The sequence below is a fragment of the Lepus europaeus genome, chromosome Y (genome assembly GCF_033115175.1).
Source record: "Lepus europaeus isolate LE1 chromosome Y, mLepTim1.pri, whole genome shotgun sequence".
Classification (NCBI taxonomy): Eukaryota; Metazoa; Chordata; class Mammalia; order Lagomorpha; family Leporidae; genus Lepus; species Lepus europaeus.
This window is the reverse complement of record NC_084851.1, coordinates 29,985,130-30,006,021: the sequence shown is the minus strand read 5'-3', so window position 1 is coordinate 30,006,021 and position 20,892 is coordinate 29,985,130. Positions and strand designations below refer to the sequence as shown.

At 38.2% G+C, this 20,892-nt stretch overlaps 1 pseudogene; it reads left to right on the top strand.

Moving 5' to 3' along the window:
• LOC133754209 (nuclear receptor subfamily 2 group C member 2-like) overlaps window positions 1-13,282 on the top strand; it is an 860,911-nt pseudogene extending 847,629 nt beyond the window's left edge.
• The last annotated feature ends 7,610 nt before the right edge of the window (window positions 13,283-20,892 follow it).

Below are 20,892 nucleotides of genomic sequence, written 5' to 3'. Positions count from 1 at the left end.
AATAAGAACATGGATTGTATACTAAAATTACAAAATATAATTAAAAAGTATAATAAAATGAAGCAGTGATTTCAGTAAACATTTTAATATTACAAAAGAGGTATGCTTAAAGTTAGTCATTGTGGAAATGCAAATCAAAGCCTCTGGACAATCCAACTTCACATTCAGTAAAATGACTGATTCAGCCATAGATAAACAAACTTCCAATAAAACTGAAAGACCACGAGGAAAAATAATTTGGCAGTTTCTCAGCATGTTTTACATGGGATTATTTATTGCCTCAGCAGTTTCCTTCCAAGATACATCACTAAAAGACACAAAGCCCCATGCACCCAAAAACTCAGTTCAGCAATATTCATGAAACCCAAATGTGAAAGCAACACAAATACTGATGTGGAAAAACAACAACATGTAGTGTATCTTTTATAATGCTATACTCTTTAGAAATCAAAAATAATTATGAAATGACAGACTACAAAAGTAATGAAACTCAAAAAAGGGAAAAAAGAGATAAAAGAAATCAAAAGCAAAACCACACATACTGTAACACTATTTGATTCCAATTATGGGACAGTCCAGAAAAGGTCACTCTCTGGAGACAGAATTTGGATTAAAACCTGTCTGGAACAGATAGTCAATGAAGAGGTACTGTAAATAATATGACACATTTGTGGGATTAATGAAAATGGGCTTATCTTATACTGTGCTTATGACTATATAACTCACAAAGTAGTACAAAGCATAGAACACACACTGAAAACATGGGACAGTTAGGACTGCACAGACAGGCTCATGAGTTTGGGCTTCACAGAAGAAACTAAAAAACAATAAATATGAGGGGGCTTCAAGTATTTTGTGGAACATGAAATTAAAATATGTTCATTTTAGTTCAAAAATATTTGAAACCATGAATATGAGTGGATTTAAAATTCATGGACAATATTTTGTATGAAAGAACTATACATTTGTTTCAAGAAGTTTCTGCATCAAAATTAACCTAACATTTAATTCCATATTTTTTGATATTGCCCTAATTCTAATTAATTTCATGTACACTTTAAGAAATGATTTATTTTTTCTTATATGAAACAGTTTAAAATATTAGTCATTAATTTAAGGTAAAATACTGCCTTCTGATTGCTCCACTTAACATGACAAAATGTCAGTTCATGTGTTCTAGATTACATTTGTATTAATAAACTACTTCCAAAGATCACATTAATTGTGATACTAATTTAAATATTTCAACAACTTGTAACATTATACATCAAGTAAAATGTTGTTTTAATTTTTTATTGACAATAATTGTACATATCTATGGAATACAATATGAGTTTTAATCCATGTGTACTGATCAAATCAGGATAAACAACACATTCCCTTCTCAAACATTACAATTCACAATTCTATTTGTTCATATAATATAAGATTATGGACTATAGTTACTCCAATATGCTATGTAACACTAGGTACTTACTCCTATAATTTAACTCTGAATTGGTACCAATTATTTCATGTACTTTTTACAAATTCATTAATTAATTAGTGTGGAAGAAAAAGAGACATGGACAGAGACAGAGAGGAATAGAGAACACCCTCCCTTGTTCACTTCACAAATGCCCAATACAGCTATGGCTGTGCCAGACCAAGCTGAAGCCAGGAACTCAACCCACATCTCTCAGGTTAGTGGCAAGGATTCACTACCTCAACAATCACTGCCTCCCATCCAGGACCACACATGAGCAGGAAGCTGGAAGTGGAAGATATGACTTTAGCCCAGACACTCCAATACGGGATGTGGGTATCCTAAACAAGGTTGTAAACAATGTCATTCCTCCAGGAAAATTTTGAAGTACCTCCACATCTCTGACTTGCAGAGAGGGGGCACAGCCCCATGAGCCCAACGCCATCACTGTACAGTCTGTTTCTCCCCAACATCACAAACTCTCCTCATGTATCTGTCCCTGAATGCTCCCCTTCTGAGGTCTCCCAATACAGCCAGGTCAGAGCAGCAGAGCACAGCAGGATGTGCCTGGGAAATGAGACAGCAAGTCAGGGGAAAACTGGACTCTGCCAGTTTCTACCTTATCACTGCCCAGCTCCAGGCACAGCGTCAGGGGTGCTGGATCCAGCAGGTGAGATTGGGTTCACCAAGTGTACTCACTGGACATTTTGGGGGCCAGCATTGGAGGCAGGGGCAAATTGGCCATCCACATGCCAGAATCTGAAAGTGAATCATTATATTACACCATGCCTGAAAATCAATCCAAATGGATTGAAGGCTTACACAGAAGATCTCAGGACTTAAAGCTCCTTAAATACTGGGAGCAAATTCATTGGCTTTAGCCTTAGCCATAATATGGATATGACACCAAATGCACAGGTGACAAAAGCAAAAATAAGGAAGTAGGATTGCAAAAAAAAAAATAAAATAAAAATGGAATACTTTCATTTTCATTTGGAACATATAATATTTAGTGAAATAAGTCAGTCTCAGAAAGACAAATACTAAATGAACTCCCTGATCTGTGGTAACTAAAGTATGCCTCAAAGGTAATCATAGAAATGAAAGTGACACTTTGAGATGTAATGACTTTGAATAGTCCTTGTCCCCACTGTTGAGGGACAGTGTTTTTTTAATGCTATTTGTTTAATTATTTATTTAGTGTAGGGTTAATCTTTTGTGTTTAAAGTTAATAGAAAATATATCTTAGATAAATCTTAGCAAAAAATAAGGTTGGGAATAGGAGGGGAGGAGGAAGAAGGGTGGGGGTGCAGGTGAGAGGGAGGGCAGGATGGGTAGGATCACTATGCTCCTAAATTTGTATTTATGAAATGCATTAAGCTTGTATATCTTAAATAAAAGATTTATAGGTTTAAAACAAAGCTGAAGATGTCACCAGTGCTGTGGCATAGCAGATAAACATAAAAACCAGCCCCCTACAGTGCTGGCATCCCACTTGGGAACCTGTTTGAGTCCTGGCTGCTTCACTTCTGAACCAGTTCTCTACTATGGCCTGGGAAATCAGTAGAAGATGGCCCAAGTGCTTGGCAGTCCCAAAAGAAACTCCTGACTTGTGGGTGCAGATCAGCTCAGCTCTGCCACAGCATCCATCCGGGGGGAGTGAACCAGAGGATGGAAGACTTCTCATGCTGTCTCTCTGTAACTCTCCTTTCAAATAAATAAATATTTTTAAAAAACTGAAGAAAGATTCTGCATACCAAAAGAAAAAATTAAAAGAGAAATAAAGGGGAGAAAATCTTGGCAGATGATAGTAAGAGTAATGTAATAATATAAAGAACATACATATCGCAAAAGTGAATACTGTATAAAAATGGACAAAGTATTTGATCAGATTTTTCCAATCAACAGATGCAAGCAATCATGAAAAATGGCTCAGCAATGCTAATAAAGATCATAATGCCTACTACCTCACTTGGCTAAAAAGATATTATCAAAAAGTAAAATAAAATTAAAAATGTCAAATGCTGAATCAGATGTGGAGAAAATGAAATTCTGACATTTTTTCACAATTTGGATCCAAAAGTATTGATGTGGACATTACACTATTTGGAATAGCATAGAGAATGATAAATACCACATACTCTCATGTATAAATGGAATATAATAAAGTCAAATTAAAGACAGAACAGAATGGTGGTTACCAGGGGCCTGAGAGTGGAGGAAATGGAAAGATATTATTTGAATAATACACATTTACAATTATGGGATAAATTAACTCCTTGAGCTATAATATAAAACACAATAATGATATGAATACAGCATTAGATACAACTTATTCATATCTTAAGTACTCCATGAAGAACTATGTAAGTTGATGGACATGTAAGTTGGATTGTCCTAATAATTTCATGATATATATGCACAAGGGGACTCCAAAAGTTTTGTGAAAATGGGTTTAAAAATAATCTGAATTTTCCCTATATTTTTGAAATTCCAGTAAAGTATTAAAATATCAGGTTGCACGCCTTCAATAAAAACAAATTTTGTCAACTGTACTCAAATAATCTTGAAAAATTACCCTGTTAAAATACAAACCAAAAAAAAAAAAAAAACGTGAGGAATCCAAGCTTTACTTTATATCTTTGATATTGGGAAAAGGTTATCAGGGAACAGAAATCTTTTTTAAAACATTCATAAATGTGACTGAAGTTTCTATTTTAGAAGTTGAAACACAGATGACAGCCTGTTAAGGGAACGTGTACATGATAAAACGACATTCAACTATCGAACCACAGTGTCCTCCTGCCCCACTAAAACCTGGACCAAAAGCCTTGAGTCACACAGCTTTAATTTTAACTTGCCTACTCTATAACACTGATATCAGACTCCCAGAGAGAGCTATGCTGAGAGGTCAGAGTTTGTGAATTGAGACCCTGCCTCTGACATAATCAGAATAAGGTCCGCCCTGGGATGAAAAGAGGAACTGAGGACCCCATGGAGGACAGCCGCTCGCCTGCATGCACCCTCCCACCCCCAGCACGGATTCTCCCAAACAACCACTCATCCCCACTGCACAATCGAGGAAGATGGGCGACTGCTGCCACCCAGCTGCCCAGAGATGGTTCCCGAGCTGACAAGTCTCTGTGAGGAAGGGACAGGAAGCCCGGAGTCCAGGTGCCAGTCCAGCCCTACACCGTGGACCAGTGGGGGTGAAGGAAGTGAGGTGCTAGCAGTGACATGAGGCCCAGGGACAACCCCTGTGAGCCCTGGGAGTCCTGCCTGGCAGAACATCAACTTCTGCCAACCCTGCTTCCCCTCCCCGCACTCCCTGTCCCACACACTCACCTCTGCCAGGTGTCCTGCTTGAAGGAAGATCAGAAAACAGAACTGATGCTCTTTACCTTCTCAGGTTCCCATCCGTGAAAACTCCTCCCTGGACCTCTCTCCACCGCAAAACCGGAAGACTACTATGACGTCAAGATCCCGCGTGATTATGTGTTGTTTACGCAAGCGCCGCTGATTGTACAGTTTGGATAGCCAAGGGCACGCACTACGTCATAAAGAACGGAGCCAATCAGCACCCTCCACAGCGCAGACGCCCATCTTCAGGGATCACAGGGGAGAAAAGTAGGGGCCGGTCCTGGGTTAGTTCTGACACAGTCCTCACATCACCTGCCAACAGAGGAGGGGTTTTCACCTCCTGGTCCTGCCACCTGCTGGCCCTTTCTGCCTCCCTGGTCACTGTTCCTGAGAAGATCCTGCCTGAGGGTCGCAGCAGCTTCCTTCATTCAGGTCAGTTAAAACTTAGGGGCTGCTTATTGACATCCAAGCCTTTCCTTTTCATGATATATATGGGACACGTTTTTCTTTTCATTCATTTTTAATTTAATTTTAAGAATATTTAAAGATATTGAATACTTTCATCCTTTTTTTTCTATTTCTCTTACAGACTTTTTCTAGTTTGCCTATTGTCCTTCAATATTATTTTCTATTCCTTGCTGTACTTAGTAATCCAATGGATTTTATATATTTTATGTATTATTTATATATTGATTTTTCCATTAATTTCATTTATCCCTTGTATGTGTTTTTAGACTTCATAGTTCATCTCTGTGTAAAAGCAACATCCAATACAGTCACATTTTGTTGCTTAGAAGTTGATCTTTGCACCTTATAGCTTCTTTTACTGTTTTATTTCCCTTACTACTCCTATACTAGGAAGTTGAAGAGAGATAGTACAGCTATCATTGTCTGGGTTTACTCCCAGGAGGGGGAAAAATCCAGTGATCCTGTATTAGTTGCACTTTTTTATAAGTTCCTTTCAATCTTGATCAGAGTAATGAACTCACTGGCTTTTATTATTTCAATATTCTGCTAGCAGTTTTTCATTTTTTTTACTAGATACTGAACCTTATTAAATGCTTTACCACATGTATCTACAAGATGATGTGGTTTTTCTTCCTGTAATTTTTACCTACCTGAATGACTTCTCTGAGAACTTTAACGACTGTTTCATTTTTTATTATATCTTGCTTGCTATTGATGTTTTCTTATGTGGTTTAATTTATTACATTATTACTTTGCTTTGGATACCTCTAGCTCAGTTTATGAATGGATGCTTTTAAACAACAATTTTTATTTCATAGCCTGGTCCACTTGCTGCATCATCAAAGTAACATTGATTTTCCAAAGGAAATTTTAAAATGCTCTCTGCTTATTTTTACTTTGGGTAGGTCTGGGAAATGTAGATCTGTTTTTTCTTCCTTAAAACTCTGGAGCATTCTGTAAATCTGGACCTGAAATTTTACTGTGTGACTTTTTTCTTGGTTGGTTGTTTGGGATTTTCAAAATGTGATTCAACTTACTGGATTTATATAGGAGCTTTCCTGTTGTATGTTTTTTTTTTTCAACTTTTATTTAGTGAATATAAATTTCCAAAGTATAGCTTATGCATTACAATGGTTTTCCCCCCCATAACTTTCCTCCCACCCACAACCCTCCCCTCTCCTGCTCCCTATCCCCTTTCATGCACATCAAGATTCATTTTCAATTATCTTTCTCAGATATTCAAATGTAGACACTTCTGTATGTACTACTGACTACCTCTGCATTATCAGCATATAAATCACTCTCTCATAACAAATATAATTGCTTTGATTTTCAGTTTTTTGGATTTTTTTGTTTGTTTTAGTTTGTTTTTTACTTTATGGGGCTGCCTGTTAATTGCTAACTTGTATTGAAAATGAGATTCATATATCTGAATTTTCTATAATTCATTCTACATTCTGGAGTGGGCTGAATGTCAAAAACTCTGACCTCATAGAGCATATTTCAACAGGTAGCACAAAATAAAATGTTGTGTAAAAATAGTTTGTTTTTAAAGTGCTCTAGAGAAAAAAATAAAATGTTGTAATGTGTCCGGTCCTGGCATAGGGGAAAATGTTAGTTTAGCTATAACAGTTTGAAAGACCTCACTAATTGGTAATATTTAATATTAAAACATAATAATAGAGTAACTTTAAGAAACTAGGAAAAGAACATTTAAGTTCAATAGACAATAAAGTTAAATATCTTAATTAGTGGAAGAAAAATGTGGGTATGTAATCAAAAAATAGAAGATAATTGAGCTGGATCATGAATAAAATGTGAAACATGGTGACTATGGTTAATAAAAATGTATTGTATTCTCCAAAATTGTAGAAAAATAGATTTAAGAACTACTGCCTCTTAAAAATGTGCAAGATGATATATGTATTAATTCACTGTTTGGTCATTCTACAATGTGTACATATTGCAGAACAATGCAGACAATGATATTTTAGATAGTTCATGCAAAATGGAATAAAGAGTTTATTTTTGTTGAAAAAGATTTGAATCTATGTATAGATTTTTATAATAAACATGTTCTATTAGTTTTTATAGACCACATACATACATAGATTTCAGAATTTCTTCCACTAAAATAAATTTAGCTTTGAGTTATTTTTCCCTCAAACTTTTTGAAATACCCATTGTTCATAATTAAAATGCAATTTTAGCTTTTTCAAATGAATAAATAATTAATAAAAATAAAATGAGAATCTATTGGTGGATTTGAAGCATGGAGAGCTTTTTTGTCTTTGGTGTTTTTATGAGATCACATAGTTTGTTGAGACTGGACAGTAGGGTCAGGTCCCATTAGGAAACTAATCTTGTTTGGTTCACTATCTGGGGACATACCTAATCCTATGCTGATGGAGATTTGAATGTTGACCTCCATTTTTGTTTCTATTTATTTGTTGATTTATTGCTATTACAAGTAAACCTGTAAGGAACATTACCTGCAGATGTCTTTGTGGATTCTGTTTCCTTAGCATAAATTCCTAGAAATGAAATTACTAGGTCAAAGAGCACAAACAGTCTAATCTTCCCTCATACAAGGCATCCTATTCTTAGGGTCATGGTGCTTGAGCTGTGGCTATTTGAGAAAAGGTCAAGTTGTAGCCATTGTTATGGAAGCAGTGATCCTGCCTTTCTGTGCTTTGATTAGGAATCATAGCTTGAGCATTACTAATAGCCTCACCTAACAAGGGAAGTTTTTCTATTCAGTAGAATGTTACTACAATAATGTAGAAGTCAATTTAACAGTTGACACTCTTAAATCAACAACAGAAATCACTGTGCACTTATTCCCCATGTAGGACCTCTGTCCTTAATGTGTTTTACTATGTGAATTAAAGGTAAACTATTCTTTTTTTTAAACTTTTATTTAATGAATATAAATTTCCAAAGTACAGTTTATGGATTACAATGGCTTCTCCCCCCCCCCATAAATTCCCTCCCATCCACAACCCTCCCCTTTCCTGCTTGCTCTCCCCTTCCAGTCACTTCAAGATTCATTTTCAATTCTCTTTATATACAGAAGATCAGTTTAGTGTATATTAAGTAAGGATTTCAACAATATTTTTTCACTTTCTGTTGCTACGTGGGGTAAACTAGTCTTAAAACAGTACTTTATACTTTGTGTGTCTGTGTGGGTGCAAACTGCTGAAATCTTTACTTGGTATAGAGTTGATCTTATGTATATAAAGATAATTAAAAATAAATCTTAATTAAGAATGAGATGAGAGAGGGAGTGGAAATGGGATGGTTTTCAGATGGGAGGGTGATTATGGGGGAAAAAACTGCTATAATCTAAAAGTTGTACTTTTGAAATTTATGTTTATTAAATAAAGCTTTTCTATTAAAATAATGTAGAAGTCAAATTAGAATTACAAGAGGCATTTTGTGAAGCCTAAAGATAGGAGTAGAAAATAATCAGTGTATGGCCTGCGCCACAGCTCACTAAGCTAATCCTCCACTTGTGGCACCAGCACCCCGGGTTCAAGTCCCTGTGGGGGCACCAGATTCTGTCCTGGTTGCTCCTCTTCCAGTCCAGTTCTCTGCTGTGGCCCAGGAGTACAATGGAGGATGGCCCAAATTCTTGGGCCCTGCACCTGCATGGGAAACCAGGAGAAGCACCTGTCTCCTGGCTTCTGATCAGTGCGGTGTGCCAGCCCTAGCCCACTGGCCACAGTGGCCATTGGGGGTTGAACCAACGAAAAAGGAAGATATTTCTCTCTGTCTCTCTCTCACTGTCTAACTCTGCCTGTCAAAAAAAAGAGAGAGAGAGAGAGAGAAGAAAAGCAAATAATCTTAATTATTGGGAAATTGTTTAAAGATTGTTGGGAGTGGAAATTTATATGATAGCCAAGTGACCTTATGCACTTGGTAACAAGAAGGAAATAACCACAATATACAACATACATAGCAATTTGTCATTTTATTAGTTAATTTGGGAAGCTTTTATGTGTCTTTTGAGTAAGGCATTCAGACTTAGAATGATGGAGTATTTAGTTGAATTTGAATTTAGGCCGGCGCCGTGGCTCAAGAGGCTAATCCTCCACTTAGCGGCGCCGGCATACCAGATTCTGTCTGGTTGCCCTTCTTCCAGGCCAGCTCTCTGCTGTTACCAGGGAGTGCAGTGGAGGATGGCCCAAGTGCTTGGGCCCTGCACCCCATGGGAGACCAGGAGAAGCCCCTGGATCCTGCCATCAGATCAGCGCGGAGCCAGCCGCGGCGGCCATTGGAGGGTGAACCAGCGGCAAAAGGAAGACCATTCTCTCTGCCTCTCTCTCTCACTATCCACTTTGCCTGTCAAAATTAAAAAAAAGAAGAAGAATTTGAATTTCAGTTAAATAACATAAATATTAGTACCACTGTGTTCCACACAATATTAGGGTGTCCTGGACTTTATAAAGCAGATCACCTCTATAGCAACACAATATGTGATACACATACTGCACAAACACACTGCCTTCTACTCAAACATGTTTACCTGTAACCTATAAAGATTTAGCCTTAAAACTTTCTTCCTTTTGAAGGATATTTTGTAGATAAAATATTCCAGGATAATCTAAGAGAATCCAGACTAAAAAGTAATACTGAGGTGGAATTGAGTATAGCTGGCCTTTGTCTCCTGCAATTCAGTGAAATAGGGGCCTTCATTGTGACATAGTGGGTAAAGCTACAAGGAGCAATTTCTGCCCCCATATAGGTGCCAGTTTATGTCCTGGTGGCTTCACTTCTGATCTATCTCCATGGTAATGGCCTGGAAAGACAGCAGAAAATGGCCTGAGTGTGTGGGTCACCACCGCCCATATGGGAGACCTGGATGAAGCTCCTGGTTTTTGCATGACCCAACTTGGACATTGCAAGGAGTGAACCCACAGTTTCAGGGTCTTTCTGTATCTCTCCCTGTAACTCTGACCTTCAGCTAAATAAGTATATCTAAAAATATCAGTGAAATGTTAATAGGAATATTGACTTGGTTTCTTCCCAGGACATGCCTGTCATGTGGGAAAGTTGAAGTAAGCATTGCTCATTAAATTGGATAGGACTTCATTGCTGAATAAAAATAAATACCATTAACTCATGAATTAAGGTAACTATGTTACATAAAGAATGTTTAAATATTGGAAAAAAATCATACTATATCTACAAAATGAAATCTGCGATGATATGATTAGACTTTAAAGAATTCATGGAAAATATGTATTATAGAAAAACTGCATGGCATGGTTGGCCCTGAGAAGAGGAAGAACATTCATGCTCCTCCTCCTGGTGCCCAGGCTGCAGGGGCTACAGTAATGGGGTCAAGAACTCTGACCTTTCACTGACAAAAACAATAACAGTTTCCTCCTTCCCCACAGCCCCTGTGGGACCTGCAGCTCTGCTCCTCCCCCATACACTTCAGTGTCTCCTCTCTCCTCTGGGACATTGACCTCTTGGGAAGTCATTTGTAAGTCATTGTGAACACCCACTAATTCCAAAATTTGTGCTGATCCCTGAATATTATGCCAAGTCTTGTGAACAGAAAGTTTTTGATTTAATTTATAACAAGTCATTGTGGCTGTCTCTGTAGAACTACCATTTGTACAGAGGATATCAGCCTGGGGAACAGAGTGTCTACTCAGCATTTTAGGTATAACATGGGTCTTGCAAGTAAGGAGAGTCAGCAACTTCCTAGATGGGTAGTGGGAGTTTATTTTTCTCAGAAAATGCTATATAGTAGCTTGCCCTATGGGATCATTTTAATGCAGATACTCTACTTCTTGTTTATTTAAATGTAGTATGAGGGTATGGTACTCTTCCCCAGCAATAGCTTAACACTGTTTTCTGTCTTCCTTATTAAGAATCATAATCATAGTTAAATAAGGTGTGATGAAGTTAGGAAGTACATGAGAGAGATGGGTATACTCTGACTGCTTCTGGATTTTGGTTCATTATTCCCATTATTTTGGTAGGGACTATAAATAATTGTGTTTCCTTTTCTCGGATTTTATCTATGTAGTTCCATTTTATCCAAAACTTTATCAATTGAAATACCTCCTGAGCCTGAAGAGTAGCCATTCTTATTGAATTAAAGTGGAATCTCCCTCCAATAATTGAAATAAAGGACTCATTTGAGCAGTAGTAATGGAAAAATATGGTCTACACCAATTAATATCCGAGGTTTTTTTTTTTTTAGCTCATTTAACTTTAAAGTTTTCTTTAACTCAAAATGGGGTTTTATAAATCTTATGACTGTGTCAGTAATTATTGTTCCCAAATATTGCAAAAGTTTCTACTTTTGTACATTTTCTGGTGCTATGTACAGTCTGTTTATACAGCATACCCTGAAGGTCACAAAAGGGTTTGTCTAAGTTATCCTCATCTGGATTTCCTACCAATATATCATCAATATAATGAATGGGGAAAACTGTGGGATATAGGCAAAGGAAAGGTTGTGCAGCCTTTATTAACATAATACTGGCATATATTAGGACCATTTTTCATTTCCTTGGAGAGGACTGTCCACTGATATCAGGGTGTAGGGATACTATTATTTAACTGGTGCACTGGAAATGTGAATCACTCTTTGTCTCTAGGATGGAGAGGAATAGAGAAAAAGCAATCTTTTAGGTCCAAAATAATGATATGGTAATGAGCAGGGATAGCAGAAGGAGCTGGAAGTGCAGGCTGTTCATACCCATCTTTTTCATGACATTATTAAGAGCTCTGAGGTTATGTAATAACCTAAATTTGCCTGTCTTTTTTTTTTTGTATTACAAAAATTGGTGTGTTCCACAGACTCACTATTGGCTCTATATGTCCCAGTTTTAATTGGATCCTTAACCAAATGTTGAAGAGTCTTCAGTTCTCATTCATGGGCCAATGCTCAACCCATGCAGGGGTATCTGAAGTCCACTGTAAAGGAAGAGGCTATATGTTTGGCAGTGGCCCTTAGAATTGGGGGTAAATATGAACTGATGAACTAATGCAACCCTTTCTCTGGTGATCCATAGTATCATCACACAATGCCTGATAATCCATAGTGAACCAAGCTCCCTGACTTGCTAGTACATCCCTTCTTCACAAATTTGTACTAAGTCCCTTTGAAATGAGTGGTTGAAAATGCTGTGCACTTCTTATACAGCCAAATTCCCTATTGCTCCATGCAGTGTTCTGTGAAACTAGGACAGCGTTCACTGTGTGCAACCCCCTCTTCACTTCCTCAAGGGTTGATTGGCCATGTTAGACATACAGCCTCAAAATTGTCAGTACTGTGGATGTCTTGATTCCCAACACTCTCCACCATTCTGGCTGCCATTATCAACCACCTGCATAACAGCATCCAGGAAGATACACTTTCTGTCTACTGGATAAAACAGGTCATTGTAGCACATCTGGAAGCTGTAGGAGTTCTGCAACCGCATGACAAAGCTGGATATAGGCAGCTATGAATACGCATCCTTTAAAGTTATAGTTCTCTTTAGCCCTGAGCATCCAGGTTTGACTTTGTGTTGCTATGTGGGGGCACACTGTTGAAATCTTTACTTAATATATATTAAACTGATCTTCTGTATATAAAGAGAATTGAAAACGAATCTTGATGTGAATGGAAGGGGAGAGGGAGTGGGAAAGGGGAAGGTTGCAGGTGGGAGGGGAGTCATGGAGGGGGGAAGCCATTATAATCCATAAGCTGTACTTTGGAAATTTATATTCATTAAATAAAAGTTAAAAAAAAGAAAATTCAAGGAAAAAGCACAGATGGAGTTACAGGATTATACTCAGAAAACCTACTTGGAACAGACCTACCAATTGGCCCAGTATCCAGGTTCATGAGCGCCAACATAACAGAAGAACATTTTTTTTACTGATCTCATTTGCGATGTTTTGATAGACAGCATAATATCCTATATCCTCAAGATGAAGACCGCAGAGTACAACAGCTAGATCTCAGGATCCTGCCTATAGTGCACACCTCATGCCTACCCAGAAACACCGGATCCTCCAGACCAACCAAGACACAAATGAGATAAAAATAGTGACATTTTGTCTTGTGATGATAGTCTCGGTATGCTAGCCATTTCCTACCTGGTTTCTTCTCATCAGTTAACCCCAAACAACCACAACTAAAAGACTAGTGGATCTGTTCATGCCTAAGAAACATTTTAACGCCTTTTAATGAAATATCAGATTTTGGGACATTCTTTTAACTAAATTTGTATTTAGAAATTCTCAAGGGACAAAAAGCAAAAATGAAGTTTTATAATGTCAGAGATTGGTATTAAAGAAAACTAAAAGAAAAAAATAAAAACTCTGTATGAATTTAAATAGTTTTGAAAAAAATACACTTAATTCTACTTTTAATAAACCTTCTTGAAGCTCCCTTGTATACGTATGTTAAGAAATCTTTGAACCCCATGCTCTTTTTTTACCACCCCATTATTTAAAATGATGTTCACTTGTTTTAAGCATGCACATTATGACTAAAAATAGTATAAAGCTTCACATCTGCAGCTGGTAAATTTTGAATTTTTTAAATCAGAAATTTTATCAATGGGAAGTTAAAGATGTTGGTCATCCATTCTCTCCTAGATACTGAGCACTGTTTACCAACAAACTCATAGTGCCTAATTTTGTTCTCTAAATTGTTGTCTGCTGGAAATGCAAACATTGCAAATAGTATCTTCCTTGTGAAATTCAATTCTGATTAAAAGGAAAGCAAAAGAAATATCAGCACTGTTCACATTCAATTTATTATAAGATAAATAATACATTAACCCTCACCTACACCAGTTTACAATTCTGTTTCTTACTGTTTCATAATGTAAATTTTTAAAGCATTAAAAGATGGCAAAAATAAAATAAGGATCAATAAGAATCAAGGAAAATGCTTAGCAATCCTACTAATGTCAATGATGTTACTATATTAGTTAAAAAGTTCATAAGAAGATGGAATTAAAAGATATTGTGCATTTCCCATGAACTTTGAAGTCCCATATTTAGCACAATCACTGCCATAGGCTGCTGGCCACACAGTCTGAGGTCAGAGAGCAAGTGATGAGAAGACCTTGATGTGCTTGATGCCCTGCAACAAACAAATGCCTGTGTGCCTCAGAGCCCTCATACTTGGATTGGGTTTCATGGAGTCTCCTACTGGTGCACTTGCTGCCTTCCCATGTACAGTTAAATAACCCTCCCAGGCACCCAGAAGCTGCCTATGGTGTTAACTGAAATTTGGGATGGCATACAGGTCACCACTTCTGCCTGTGATGTGCTGGTGCCACCCTGGGATACAGTGCAGTAAGCAAGGGCACAGGTCCATTTATGTGCCTTTCATGTTGGGCAGACTAGGAAGACACAATCCTGTTTTACTTCCTCATGAACCCAGTACAAAATCCTAGATGTGAATTTAGGTCTCACCAGTTTCTGTGTAAAGGTGCTGACCTGTGGAGTACAATCTCAGTCGGTTGATGGCAGTGATTTGGAAAACCCAGTACCTCGTGACTCAGCTCCAGGAGAAGTCTTCATAATGAAGTCTGCAGCCTCCCTTGCCAATTGCATCTGATTCCCAGATCATAGAAACCATGGAGGTCAGCAGGAATCTTGCTTTTCAACCTTAGCATGTCAGAGCAAGTTAGCAAGAGAGTACTAGACAAAAGAAAACAGAAAAGCTGCCATCCATTCTTCAAGAGTGCCTCCCATGCCAATGTGGATCACAGGCTGATGGATGTCCCTCCAAGTTTTTGTGTATACAGGAAGAGAGAATAAATGCTGACTTCCAAGAAATCAGGTTTCTGTAGCTCAGCAGGAATTGATTGCTGAAGCCTACTGGACAGAGGTTCATCAACCATAACAGTGGAAGTGAGAAAGCTCAGTGAGTTGGCTCTAAGACTTTCTTCACACCTCTGCCAGCAGCTAAGCAGGACTGCTCCAAAAAGAGTAGGGAGGAAGGAAAAGAGGGCATACAGCACATTCTCAGAAAAATCAATATTGACAGCTGATTTCACAAAAGGGTCATTTTACTTAAAGTAAGCTTGCAGGGCTGTTGTCACACTCATTTGGGGAGTGAACCAGCAGATGGAAACCATTTCTCTCTCTCTCTCTCTCTCTCTCTCTCTCTCTCTCTCTCTCTCTCTCTCCATTTTATTAAATAAATACTATTTTTACAAATAATATTTTTATCAACAGACTAAGTTTTAATTTAAATCTATGTGTTTTCAACTGAGAATAATTTTACATATGAAAAGAATATTGACAACTTGGTACATTTCATTTTCTTAAAATTGACCTGATTGGTATTTTTGATCATATAACTCATGGATTTGCCTGAGAAGCCAGACCCAGTTGCAAAGGACTCCAGGCCTTCTGGGAGCTCTCTCTGTCTCTGGTGGTAGATGTGGCATGTCTGCAGAAGGCCTACTCACCGCCTTTCTCCCTTCTTTTCCAGATGAAGAGGGTGACAGGTGTGGACAGGGCTGGCAGTAGCACATGTATCTGCCTCCACTTATTACTCATTATGGAGAATGAGTGATGTTTATTAAAATAATCTCCCTTGTTTTCACTAGTGAGATAATGAGGAGTATAAAATTTGCATGAGTGATGTCAATATTTCATTTTAATTCTTGATATAGAAGTGTCTTCCCTCTGTCCTAGGAAAGATTTCTTGATGAAAGAATTTGGGCAACTTTGAATAAGGACAAAGCTCTGCCTTGAGATGGCTGCAATTTCAGGTGATGTAACTTACCTTTCCTGGGACTCATTTTCCTTATCTGGGAGGTGAGAGTTTTGGGTTGGCAGATGTCATATTCCATGTTCTGAGGATATGAAAGGGCTTTTAGTCATAAAGGGGCAACATGGGTCTGTAAATACCAGATATGGAGTGATGACACAGAGTAGCTCTGTGTGAATGTGCAGTGCCCTGGTCCCTCACACCTTCCCACCTCATACATCACCCACTCTAGCATAATACACAGCAGATATTCAGTGATGGCAAGCGGGAGCCATGAGTGGACATGTAGTTCCATGTTACTCATGACAAACTCCCCTTATATATCACCCATTCTAGCACAACTCATACAAGCCTATCATGGACAGAGGCACCATGCTGCTGCATCTTCCCTAGAAGGGGTTTGATGCTGTGGTGCAAGGCATTGCCCACGTGACTCTGGTGAGTACTCAGAATACTCAGGTAACACTGGATCATGTGTGAGGAGCCACACTGTGTATTCCTGTGGTCTCTAATGATCACTCTATGTAGCTTAAAGACTTTGAAAGGAGGGCTTCTATTTTCTTCACTATTATCTATTAAGTTTGAAATCTTATAATGTGATGTTAATAAGCAAATATTACCTTTATTTTCCCCCAGAGGACATGAATCTGAATACACACTGTTTTTTTTTTTTTTGTATTTCAAACAGCAGTATAGTTTGCAGTCCTTTTTAATCTGAGATAAAAGACTTCATTAATATAATTACATTAAAGTAAATAAGCCACTATAATCCAAAAGTTGTACTTTCGCAATTTATTAAATAAAGGTTAAAAAAAATACAAGGTAAAATGCATCAATGCTAAAAAAAATAGAGAGACCTCTAAAAAATCTTGGTGGTGCCTCTAGTCCTTGAATTGCTGCATAAACAAACCAAAACCCAACTCAGTGCAAATAATAAAATTAAAAGCTTAGCCAATTAGAACTGCAGATTAACTTCAACTTTACTGACCAGAAACCCCCAACTAACCTCTGCCTAGAGACTTTACAAGTCAGAAACCTCCAAGTAACTTCTAACTAGGGATCCTCCACTTAAACTAAACATTTTATTTGTTTATCTTTGGTGAACTCTACTCCCAACCTGTGTGTACTGATGGTCCTCTTCCCCACTTAATGCTGTATAATTGTTCAAACCTGGTAAATGCCACTCTTAGGATCATTGGTTAGTATCCTCACTCTGTCTTTTATGACCTTGTCTAAATATGATCAGAGTCGGCAAACTTGGAAGGCTTCCATAGCCTAGGCAACTCATGACGACAGCCGAGGGTGGTTACTGGCGCCATAAACTAGAGTGTCAATTTGTTGGGTCAACAATAGGAGTCACTGTGTACTTGCTCCTCATGTGGGATCTCTGTCCTTAATGTGCTGTACATTTTGATTTAATGCTATAACTAGTACTCAAACAGTATATTTCACTTTGTGTTTCTATGTGGGTGCAAACTGTTGCAATCTTTATACTAAATTGATCTTCTGTATTTAAAGAGAATTGAAAATGAATCTTGATGTGAATGGAAGGGGAGAGGGAGTGGGAAAGGGGAGGGTTGCGGGTGGGAGGGAAGTTATGGGAGGGGGAAGCCATTATAATCCATAAGCTGTACATTGGAAATTTATATTGATTAAATAAAAGTTAAAAAAAGTTCCCCTAATGCCCTCTTGGTTGAACCTGAACTACTTGTAATCTGGGGCTGCAAAACATATGAATCACTGAGTGCTCAGGTAAACTCTTAGAATTTCAATGTGCCTAGGTTTATCTCTTAATATCAAAAAATTGGTATTTAAATACAAAAATAAAGTAAACAATACATCAAAATATGGACATTAAAACAAATCATACCAAAAACTTACTCCTTTTTGGCCTTCATCTGAGTTCTGCTGATACCTGAACTCCTATCACTGTTAAACATTTTGTTTCTTCCATAGCAGACAAAAGTCAAGTGGACAATCTAATAATTATTTATACCCTTTCTTTGAGATAAAATGAAAATCATGGGTGGTTGTGGACAGTGAACCCCTTAGGGACTTGTCTTATGTATTCCCAGTGTGATCCCAAATTTCAAATCAGGGCAACATGGTACACTAAAGAGCACTTAATAGAATATAACCTTAGGGATCATGGGAATTGAAATTCAGTCTCATTTTTGCCAGGTCATAGCTAGTGGCTGGGGAGGAGGTTTGAGCCTTCTGGGAACTTCCCTATTTTCAGAGCTGTTTTGTTGAGACATTTGGGGGTGAAATGCCTGGAGTATAGTAGGCACTTATCAAAGAGCTCTTCCATGTATGTTCAACCCTGGTGCTACTACTGTCTGGTTGAGTTTGAGAGAAATATTACATTTGGCTCCTTGGGCATTTCCCTAACACCTCTTCACTCAGATTTCCCCACCAATGCAAAATCAACAAAAGCAAGTTTTTCCATGAGGATGGCAGAATTCAAAAAAGGATTGATAGGAAAATACTCAGAGACTGCTTTATGAGAACTCATAGCAGAAACATGGGGAACAAGAAAGGGCTTTCATTGTCCTGAATCAAAGTGTCCAAAGTCTGAAATGCTATGGTGGGCCAAGCATTGTGGCACAGTAGGTTAAGCTATTACCTCTTGGATGAAAATCTGAAATGAATACATTTTTGAGTCCAGATTGGTCCATTTCTGATCCAGTTCCATGCTATTGTGATTGGGAAAGCAGTATAAAGATGGCCCCAGTACTTGGGCACCTACCACCCATGTGAGAGACCTCACTTAAGATAACATAGGTGTTTTGGATTGATTTTTGCCATGTTTGCTTTTCAATTTTTATGATTTTTCCCTTTCACTGCTATTTTCCTGGTTTATTATGTAGCCTCATCATTCCTTTTTCCTTCTAAGTTCTTGCTGGGGAGAGGGAGTTGGGGAAGATGCCTGCACTGACAGCCTCCATGTGCATTCTATCAGAGATGTTCTAGGGTGTCATTTCTTGTTAGCTTCTTGCTACCTTTGTGGTCAGTCATTGGCTCCTAGGCAGTGAAGCTTCTGGAGGAGGCCCTACCTGTGAGACTTTGGGTATCAGCAGATAAGAATGACATTGATCATTAGTGAAACAGTCAGTTCAATGGCACTGAACTTACAGCACTTAGTGGGTAAAGCTGTCATCTGCACAACCAGCATTCCCTATGGGTATCAGTTTGAGGCAGAGTTGCTCTGCTTCTGATCCAGCTCCCTGCTAATGTTCCTGGAAAGTGCAAAGTATAGCCCAAGTTCTTGGGCCCCTTCACTCATGTGGGAGATCCAGAAGAAACTCCTGGATCATAACTTCAGCATGTCCCAGTCCTGGCCATTTGAGGAGTAAACCATTGGATTGGATAGAAGTTTCTCTCTCTCTCTCTCTCTCACACACACACACACACACACTTTCACATATATAAATAAATCTTTAAAAAGTAAAAAGAAAAATAATATTTTCCCATGGAAATCAAAGGTAAGTATAACTAAAGACTTATCCTGGGCTGGCATTCTGGCACAGCAGGTTACACTTTTGCTTGCAACACAGCATCCCATATGAGTATCAGATCAACCCTTAACTTCTCTGCTTCTGATACATATCTCTCTCTCTCTTTTTCCCTCCCTCCTCCTCTCTCTCTTTCCCTCCTTCCCTCTCTCTATCTTTCAAAGAAATATCTCTGAAAAAATAGCACAGAAGCCCACCCATCCCTTTCCCCAGTTACACTTCATCCTGAAATGAACATATGTTCTCATAATTACTGCACCTGTTTAATTTGTTAAGAGTTACAGAGAGAGGTAGAGATACAGAGAGAGTTAGAGACAGAGAGGTTTTCCCTCTACTGGCTCACTCCCCTAATGGCTGCAACAGGCCAGAACTGAGCCAATCTGAGGTTGGGATCCAGGAGCTTCTTCCAGGTCTCCCAAGTGGCTGCACCTGTTTAATTTTACAAACTGGGTATAAGTACATTGTATTAGTTACCTATTCTTGTGTGACAGTCTTCCTCCAAACATAGCTGTTTGTCACCCTGTGCAGTTCCTGAGGATCAGGGATGGATGAATAGCTTCCTGAGGGTCAGGGATGGATGAATAGCTGAGAAGGCTGACTCTGACCCTTGGTCTACAGACATCACTGCTAGTCTCTAACTTGGTGGGTGGCAGAAACCATCCATGACTCATCATGTGGACATCAGCACCACTGCCTGACCCAGAGTGTCCTTGCAGATCCCATAGCAAGTCATCTGAGAGGGAGTGCTACTGAGCACCCAAGACAGAAGCTACCATATTTTTATAACCAAATCTTTTTTTTTTTGTTTTTTTCTTTGTTTTATTACCATATTTTTAAACTTTTATTTAATAAATATAAATTTTGAAAGTACAACTTTTGGATTATAGTGGTTTTTCCCACCATAACCATCCTCCCACCCATAAACCATCCCATCTCCTACTCCCTCTCCCAACCCATTCATCATTAAGATTCATTTTCAATTATCTTCATATACAGATCAATTTAGTATTATACTAAGTAAAGATTTCAACAGTTTGTACCCTCACAGACACACAAAGTATAAAGTACTGTTTGAATACTAGTTTTACCATTAATTCACATAGTACAACACCTTAAGGACAGACTGTTGGCTTCACAAGGCAACTTTGGTGTATATAGGAAAGGAGTACAGAGGCTCAATACCAGCAAGGAGGCTTCTTTGTGAGTCACTATGTAGCTGCCTATCTTATCTTTACAGTAGAGCATTAATGTGCTGGTATACAGTTTGGATTTCTTTCTTCAAATTTTTCAGTTAATACAAATACCATGGCACTTTGTTAGTCTTTTCTCAGCTT